Source organism: Cetorhinus maximus, unplaced genomic scaffold (assembly GCF_964194155.1).
Source record: "Cetorhinus maximus unplaced genomic scaffold, sCetMax3.hap1.1 HAP1_SCAFFOLD_1226, whole genome shotgun sequence".
NCBI lineage: Eukaryota > Metazoa > Chordata > Chondrichthyes > Lamniformes > Cetorhinidae > Cetorhinus > Cetorhinus maximus.
Genome location: NW_027597168.1, coordinates 87,552 through 97,136, shown reverse-complemented (window position 1 = coordinate 97,136; position 9,585 = coordinate 87,552). Strand labels below are relative to the sequence as shown.

Genomic DNA, 9,585 nt, shown 5'->3' with positions numbered 1-9,585 from the left:
GATCCGTTGGGCCAAAATACCTCTTACTGTGTTGTACCATTTGATGATGACATTGTTGATCAGTCTGTCTCCAGCATTCCTAATGAGAACAGCCGAATTCCATTTCTTCAAAACAAAGACCCAAAATGCTGCTGCATGACGTCACAGCATAACATTTCAGTGAAGCCCATTGAGCTTTGCGGCTATCTCCTGTTTCTGCAGTGCAGAGGTTGTCACATTTGCCTAACTCATGATAAAAACCCTGGTTCAAGACTGCACAGAACCATTATCTAAATCTGCAGATTCACGTATGTTGAAGACATTATCTTACAGCCATGTGGCCTGGTCACTGTTTATCCTTCAACCAAACACACATGATCTGCTCATTGTGACTGGTTAATCAGGAGTGACTTTTGTCCCAGTCGGAACAGCAGGAAGAAAAATCTCTCCCATTCCCACCCACATTTTGTACCCTCATCCCTTTAGTCAGTTTCTTTCTCATGCCCTGTAACCTATCACACTCCTTCCCTTTTGTCCTTTCACCCCCCCTCCCTCCGCCTCTGGACTTGTTTTCCACCTGTTACACCCCTGACTTTTCCAGCTCTGATAAAAGATCAACAAACTGGAAGGTAAACTCTGTTTCTCACTCCACAGACACTGCCAGGCCTACTTTCACTTGATAAGCAATCCCTGCTCATTGTGACAGTTCACACAGCGGAAGGGGAAAGGTTTTCCCTGGCCAGAAATTGAACCTGGGCTGCGGCAGTGAAAGCACCAAATTCAAAGCAGTAAATTCTCCACCTTCTGTTGAAGCGGAGGCAGTTTCCACTTATAAACCCAGCAACTTTGATATTAACAAAGCAGGATGGAAAAAGAATCAGTTTGACCGTTGACACTGTCGGAGGAATGGAGTGCTGGGGCTCACCCATGAAAGCAGCAAAGTTTAAAATCAATGTCGCCCATCAAGCAGCTCGAACTCACAACCGACAGGTCCAGTGTCATTCACTCTGCCAAGTGATGATGTGTGCATCCACTAGCTCTGGTCTCCAACGCGCAGAAAGACAAATATGTTCCATCTGGAGCCTCAGTTTGTTCTGAATTTCAAAGTGTAGAAGGTAATCGACCTACAAAAGCCCCAAGGTTGCACTGTATTCCTTTCAATCATCAATAACATCATTCAACATAGAACCACAGAATTATAGGAATGTTACAGTGAAGAAGGAGACCATTCAGCCCATCATGTCTTCGCCAGCCAAAAAAGAGGAAAAAGAAACCAGCCGGTCATTATATTCTCACTTTCTGGCACGTGGTCTGTAGCCTTGCAGGTTACAGCATTTCAGGTGTTGATCCAGGTACTTTTAAATACTTTCAGCGTTTCAGCCTCAATCACAAACTTAGGCAGTGAATTCCAGACGCCCTCCACTCTCTGGATGAAAATGTTTTTCCATCTTAATTTTGCATTCACGGGATGTGGGCTTCACTAGCTGGGCCAGTATTTATTGCCCGTCCCTAGTTGCACTTGAGAAGTTGGTGGTGAGCGGCCTTCTTGAACCACTGCAGTCCATGTGGTATGGATACACTAACAGTGCTGTTAGGGAGGTAATTCCAGGATTCTGACCTAGCGATAGTGAAGGAACAGCGATATATTTCCAAGTCAGGATGGTGAGTAACTTGGAGGAGAACTTCCAGGTGGTGGTGTTTCCATCTATCTGCTGCCCTTGTCCTTCTAGGTGGTAATGGTCGTGGGTTTGGAAATTGCTGTCGAAGGATCTTTGGTGAATTGCCGCAGTGCATCTTGTAGATGGTACACACTGCTGCTACAGTGCATCGGTGCTGGAAGGAAAGAATGTTTGTGGATGTTGTGCCAATCAAGGGGGCTGTTTTGTCCTGGACAGTGTCAAGCTTCGTGAGTGTTGTTGGAGATGCACTCATTCAGGTAAATGGGAAGCAGTCTATCATACCACTGACCTGTGACTTGCAAAGAAAACTGGACTCGGTCTCACCTATTTCCGGTCACCCCACAATTTATATCGCTCCTCCTCATTCTTCCCATCAAACTGAAGCACTGCAGACATCGGCTTTCCCCAGCGCATCCTGAGGGATTTACTGAAGAGACCGAAAGAAAGCGAATTAGCTGGAATTCTGACAGCGGTGCGATTTGAATATAATTTAAATCCAGTTTCTCAAACCACTCAACCACACTTACCACAGCGAATGTCCCTTTAACCATTGCTTTGAGTGCGACCAGCCCTGAATTAGAACAGAACAACTGGAGCAGGAATGGAACCATTTTGCCCCTCGAGCCCCCCATAGTATTGGAGAATCAGAGACAAGGTTACATTTGGCCCTGGCCTGAGGAACGTAGGAGTAATGAACAGGAGGAGGCCATTCAACACTTCCAGCCTGCTCCAGCATTCAATCAGATCATGGCTGATCCGGTTCTGATCTCAACTCCACTTTCATACTCCCCCACCAGAGACCCCTCCGCCCCCACCACCGTGCTTCCCCCCACTCCTGCCCCCGGCATAAGCCTTGATTCCCATGTCCATCAAAAATCTGTCTAATTCTGCCTTGAATAAATTCAGTGACCCAGCCTCCACTGCTTTCTGGGGAAAATAATTCCACAGGCCAACGACCCTTTGAGAGAGAAAAAAATCTCCTCATCTCCGTCTGAAAAGGGAGAACTTTTACCCTTATGGAAACTAACTGACCTGGTCCCACTCCCCCGCCTTTTCCCCAGAGACCTGCATTTTCTGTCCAATTCTCTTTTGAAATCCGGGATTGAATCTGCCTCCCCCACACTCTCAGATAGTGCATTCCAGATCCTAACCACTCGCTGTGTAACAGAGAAACCCCTTTAGAATTGTACAATTTATTTGATGTTGCCTCTCCTCATTCTCCTGACCAACATGAATCGCTTCACAGTTCCCTCGAGCAAATTTCAGTATTGTTTTTACAGTTTTCACGAGGAATCCCTGCCATTGTATCAGTTAGCAGAGCGGAAAAAAACGGGGATTGAATCTAGGCTGGGGTGGATGAAAGCACTAAAGCTTTCCGACTTCCAGTGAAGCCGAAGGCAGTTTACACTCGCACAGTAGCAACTGTGACACTAACAAAGAGGATGGAGAAGGACTCAGTTTGAGCGGTGACACTGCCGGAGGAATGGGGAGCTGGGATTCACCCATCACAGCAGCAAAGTTTAAAAAACGGCGCTGTCCAGCCTGGGGCTTGAGCCCACGACCCTAAAATTAAGAACCGTCTGCTCTACTGACTAAGCCATGCATGATGCGGTTGTTTCACGTGCTTCCAACCCAACTGGAAATCAAAGAGTGAGAATGAAAAAGGAAGAGAAGTGAGGGGTTTTGTAGATCCCACAGGAAAGAGACTCCAGGATCAGTTCATTGTGACAGTTCACACAGCAACAAGAAAACAACATTCCTTGAGGAGGGCCAAAACCGGGCGGCAGGAGTGGGAGCGCCGAATAATAGCACGTTTAGCTCAAACACAGAAGACTTGTTCAACCAATAACAGTATCGAATGTGTTAGACATGAACACGAAGTGAACAGTGAGGTGAAATAGTGCCACAAACTGCGGATGTACAGCTTCCAATTTCCAAAACCCACCAAGGAATCAATGCGGCTCCTCTGAAACTTTCAAGGCAAATATTGATCCTTTATAAGGTTCCGTTCCCAGAACTATACACAGTCCTCCAGGTGTGACCTAACCAGGGCCTTGTATAGCTGTAGCAAACCTTTCCCTCTTTTCTATAACAGCCTCTGTAACAGGTTGAACAGCAAGAGGAATTAGATTGTCCATATCGACAGGGGAAAATAAGGAGATGCTTGGTCAGAATAAAATTCCTTTGCAAATTCCATTTGAAATGAACTTCATTTTTTTTTTGAAAGCTGTTTAAGAAACCCCAGCCTAAGCCTTCATGTCATTGGGTCAGGGGAACTTTGTTAATGTTCACACACTGAGCATGGACACGGCAGAAGCTCCTGCACCTCTTTCAATATTGTTTTTCTTCACTCAGAGTTTTCAAAAAGGAATTCGAAAATGAATTGAAAGTGTCAAACATCATGGTTATGTAGAAAGAAAACGAAATTGAGACTAATTGGAAAGAACATTGTAAAAAGTTGTTATTGATTAGAAGGGCTGAATGGTCTCCTCACGTGCTATGTCATTTTATGATAACATTATCAGATTAATTTGACGACAGCATTTCTAAATCTGCCACCTGAATTCCATTTCCGTAAATCAAAGACCCAAAGTGCTGCTGCAGGACCTCACAGTTTAATATGATGTGTAGGTGCCTCTGGCTCTGTCAGGTATTGTTCTGTAGTGGAGTGGTTATCACATGTGAAAGGTCCCCGCTTTGAAACTGGGCAGAAATATGATCAAAATATGTTAATTTAATGGGAAGCAAATATCCAAAACTACACGTTTGATGCTAAATATTAAGGGAATACAGTGTCTCACAGCCACGTGTCCTGTTCATCCGTCAGTCAACGTCACAAAAACACATCATCCGCTCATGATGACGTTGCTGGTTGTGAGAGTTTGCTGAGCGCTAATTGGCTGCCGCGTTTTCTATATCACAACAATGGCGACACTTCAAAATGTCCTTCATTGCCTGGAAAGCGCTCTGAGACGCCCGCTGGTCGGGAAAAGCGCTATAAGCATTGACCAGAAGGCAGGGCTGGAAGGTACTATATTCAGCAAACGTGATTGAACAGATTGTGGTAATTTTTCTGCCCGATTTCGAACCACTTGTTAGGCAAACGTAATAACCACTACACTAAATGCAAGTCTGTCTTTCTTTAATTATCTTAAATTCCAGTCCTCTGGCTAGTGACCCCCGTCAGTGGAAACAGTCTCTCCCTATCTGCTCCATCAAACCGCCCCATCCCCGTTGCCCCCCACCCCCATCATTTTGAGCCGCTCCATGAATTCTCCATTTAACCGACATTGCTCTAAAGAGAACAAGCCCGGTCTCTATAATCTCTCCACAAAACTGAATTTCCTCATCCCTGGACAAGATGCAAGGCGGAGGATTGAGACGAGATTTTGGAAAATATTGTCAGTTGGCAGGTAGGAAAATGGAGAAGGAACCAAACCAGAAAACCCAGTCTCCAGCTTTGTGAATCTTTAGAAACTCTTTGTGAACCGGAATCAGAGGAGAATGAAGGGTGAACTGTTCGACTGACCAGAGACAGTCAAGGCACCTTTCCCTTCTTTAAGACGCTGGAACATTGACTCTGATGTTCTCAGTGAAATTAACTGATCTGAGACTTTGAAAGGATTCTCGTTACTGCACATCAGGAATTCAAACCTAATATCGGCTTCAGGACAATCAGAATACTTGGTAACAGACAAGACAGCGAAAGACTCAAAGAGAGACGGCACCGGTTGTACGAGAGCTGGTTCCCGGTGACATGGATGTGTCTGCAGTGGGTGGGATCAGACTGTTTTCATGTATCCACAATGAATGTCCCACTCTTTTATTTGGGAAGAGTAAAACTGAGAAAGAATAATTGTCACTCCAGTCGCGGCAATCTGAAGCTTTCACTCGCTGAGCCATTGGTTTAGGATATTTTATAGAGGATATGGTACCTCGTCACGTCTCTGTGGCGCAATTGGTCAGCGCGTTCGGCTGTTAACTGAAAGGTTGGTGGTTCGAGACCACTCAGGGACGAAGCTGTCACTGTTTTCTCCCCGTCATTACTCATTAACGCTCTGGTTTGTTTCGGGCCTCTGAAACCACAAGAAAATCCTCCCACCCCCACCCACAAGTTGCAAACTCGGCTCCCACATCAAGCTTTGTTTATGGACATTCATTTCTGATATGACAAAGAAAATGAACGATCATGTACCCCCATCTAATTTAATACAGATCTATGAGGCAATTGGATTGAAACAAACCCATCAATTAGTCGCTCCACGGTAACTGAGACAGGAAAAAGTAGCAATATTCCAGCCCCATACTCTCCAATCACCCGCTGCCAGCAGAAACATATTCTTATTTTGCTGAATGTTATCTTCAGAAATGCTGAAGAGCGAATCTAATGTGGCTGCAAGATGTAGCATTCAGATCACATTCAACAACAAACAGGAATGGGATCGATGCAACTTTTCCACACAGTTGGGTGACAATGTTTTTCACGAGCATCGAATGGAGTAATTTGCACACGCGAAATGAGCGGGGTAACCACAAGGTTACAGAACCATTTCCCTGCCTGGATCCCAATGGAGATGTCTGGAATGTTAAACGGTGACGTCATGCAGCAGCACTTTGGGTCTTTGTTTTGAAGAAATTGAATTCGGCTGTTCTCATTAGAAATGCTGGAGACAGACTGATCAACAATGTCATCATCAAATGGCACAGCGCGGCAAGAGGACCTTCCGCACATTTTATTTATACCAGCTTTTTACAAACATCTTGCCAATTAATCCCAACTTCCTTCTCTCTTTCCATGGATCAGAATTTTCTCCCTTTCAACCATTGCCAAATTCCCCTTTGTAGAAGGAGTTTCTGCAGAATCCATGCACTTTGCCTTAATGAATAGTTCCCTTACCCAATGAAATTAAGAGTTGGACTAGGGTTCCTTCTCCAGTTTTCGATACAAGCATAAGCTATTTATGCAATTCCTTTCATGGTGAACTTTCAAAAGATGTTTATTCTGATCAGACATGTCCTCAGTATTTCCTCAGTCATGATGACTATGAAACTATCATTGATTGCCATACAAACCCATGTGGTTCACCAGTCCTTTAGGGAATTCAATCGGCCGTCCTTACCTGGTCTGACCTGCATGTGACTCCAGACGCACAATGGATGTGGTTGATTCTCAACTGCCCTCTGAAATGCTTTAACAAGTTACACAGTTGAAGGGCAATTCAGGATGGGCAACAAATGCTGGCCAGCGATGCTCATGAAAGAATGAAGATCCATGATGAAGCGCGATACAAAGTGATTTTCTACCATCTCTCCCACTCCCTCATGTTCAATCATTGTATCAGTTGCATCTATCTTTAGGATGACGCTAGTCTTTGGATCACACCGGTCGTCATCTTTCAGTCAGTAATTAACTGTGAATTTGCATTTGTAAACTCATTAATTTCTGTTGTCAACTAAAGAAACTGCTAGTTTTTGTGCCTAGTCAGTTTCATCCCTCTTGATTTTGGAGCGGGGAGGGGGGGGGGGGTTGTTGGGGGCGGGGGGGTGGCTTTTTGCGGCTTGGCGAAGGGCAGATTTAATGTGGCGGTGAGATACTATATTCAATTAATATTCAACAACAAATGTGAATTATGAAACTTTCCCTCACACTTAGATGTGTAAATCTCGATAATGTTTCTACCCATTTCCAGACAGGGGACCTTTTGCGTGTACGTAGTAACCATTGCACTACAGAAACAATGGGCAGAACCACATGGACTGACTTAGAATATCAAACCATGCAGTCTTACTGCACTTCCGAACCCTGTTTTGTGGAAGTACAATTCGGCTGAAAAACATAACCATGCGGCAGAGAAATTGACTTGACATTAGAATCATAAAATGACACAGCACATCAACAGGTTATTCAACACTTCACACACGTGTGAACTATCTTATTGCAATTCGTCTGACTTATTGTCTCTTTCTTACAACCATGCCTTTTGGAGAAAATCAGTCAAAGCCTGGGGAAGTGCCAATGTCACATGGCTGTGAGATAATGTATTCAGCTATTATTTGGCAACAAACGGGAATTGTGCAACTTCTCACAATTAAATGGCTCAATTTTAATAATGTTTCCGTCAGTTTTCGAACCAGCGACCTAGCACATGTGAAGTGAACGTGAAACCACTAATTTTTTCTCTAATCATTTATAGGATATGGACATCGCTGGCCAGGTCACTACACCACAGAAACAAGTTGTGAGAAAAAGCCAAAGGGACTTGTATGGAATGTCAAACTGTGTAGACATGCTGCACTGCAAGATCCTGTTTTACAGGTATTGAATTGGAGTGGGACATTTTGGAATGCTGCAGAGAAATTGATCTAATTGTAAATTTACACAGCTCATTAGGAGGCCTTTCGACCCATCGGGTGTGTGCTTTCTTCCACTTAGTTCCAATGTCATTCTCTTCCTTCATAACCCTGCAGTTTTATTTTCCATTTCAAATAATTGCCCAATTCCCTTTTGAAAACTCTGATTGAAGAAAACCAATATTGAAAGAGGTGCAGGAGCTTCTGCAGTGTCCATGCTCAGTGTGTGAAAATTAACAAAGTTTCCCTGACCCAATTATATGGAGAGTTGTGCTGGGGATTCATATATGGTCTTCGAAATAAAAAGAAATAATTACAATAAAGAGTACTCCTTATTCGATATCTACAATCTAATTCCTCTTGCTGTACAACCTGTTACAGAGGCTGTTATGCAAAAGAGGCTTACTGCAGATACACGAAGCCCTGCTTAGATCGAACCTGGAGGACTGTGTGTAGTTCTGGGAACGGCACCTTTTCAAGGATCAATATTGTTTTGCAGCATTGTCCAACCAATCGCCCATTTTCCCACGGAACTTGGTTTCATCAGCTAAACCACAGGCTCCAGCAAGAGTTGAACTCGCGACCCCTGGTCTACTAGACCAGTGCTCTAACCACTGAGCTATGGAGCCAACTGCTCAATCAAATGCCCGGAAAGTCAACCATATTCAGTGGACGAGGACCAGGATGACATTTCAGGCAGATGACATTTGATAGACCTGGAAATGTCTGAGAGGGAGAACAGGAAGTTAAAAGATGCGACATGAAAGTGGCAGAATTTGATGCGTGTCAGTTACTTTCAGTGATGAATTTCTGCCATGTGTCGCCTTGTCAGTTTCACAGGAGCCGCAGGGATGAAGTTGGTGACATGTGGTTGAAATGAGGAATAATGGGAACTGTAGTCAGCAGGATTCAAACCGACAGGGGGAGACACCAGTGGATTTCAAATCCATCACCTTAAACATTGAGTTATGACCAACAGCTCCTCCGAGTTCAAAGGTGTTCTAATCAAATCAGAGATGGCGAAAAAGTAAGTCACTCGGCCCATCGCGCCTGTGCTGGCTCTTTGGAAGAACAACTCACCCGATTCCACACACTCGAATTTCCCCCGCAGCCATTTATATTTGTATTGCCTCTCCCCGTTCTTCCTGTCAAAATAAAGGAGCATTAAACCAGAATCTCCTCTTGCTCACCTAAAGGAACTTCCTAAAGTGCCTGAAAGGGGGAATGTGACTGAAACTGTGGCAGCGCTGGGATTCGGACTAACTCCTCTTTTCACAAAAAAACAAGTATCAGTTGGAACTCGCTGGGTGACAGCAGAGGTGGCAATTTTTGTTATTTATTTTATTTTGTTTGCTACTGAAGGACCCAGTGACAGCCCGGAACTGTGTGACAATGAATGATGTTCCAGCTAACAGCAATCGCTGTTGTCATTGGCTGAGGAAGTCGTTTGTGTTCGATATAAACATGTAATTTTGTGGGGGAAACGTGTCTCTGGTGAGCGAGGACTGGAATGAGAATAAAAGGCACAGGTAGCACAGATCAGCCGGTTGTGAGGTTTGCAAACAGTTTCTCTGGT

The 9,585-nt window shown here is 44.3% G+C and overlaps 2 non-coding genes across 2 annotated transcripts; one reads left to right on the top strand and one right to left on the bottom strand.

The window, feature by feature from the left end:
* The first annotated feature begins 5,601 nt into the window (after positions 1–5,601).
* Positions 5,602–5,675, top strand: trnan-guu (transfer RNA asparagine (anticodon GUU)). Its single transcript has one exon. It is a non-coding gene; the product is annotated as a tRNA-Asn (tRNA).
* A 2,890-nt stretch (positions 5,676–8,565) lies between these two features.
* On the bottom strand, positions 8,566–8,638 carry trnat-agu (transfer RNA threonine (anticodon AGU)). Its single transcript has one exon. It is a non-coding gene; the product is annotated as a tRNA-Thr (tRNA).
* Between the last annotated feature and the right edge of the window lie 947 nt (positions 8,639–9,585).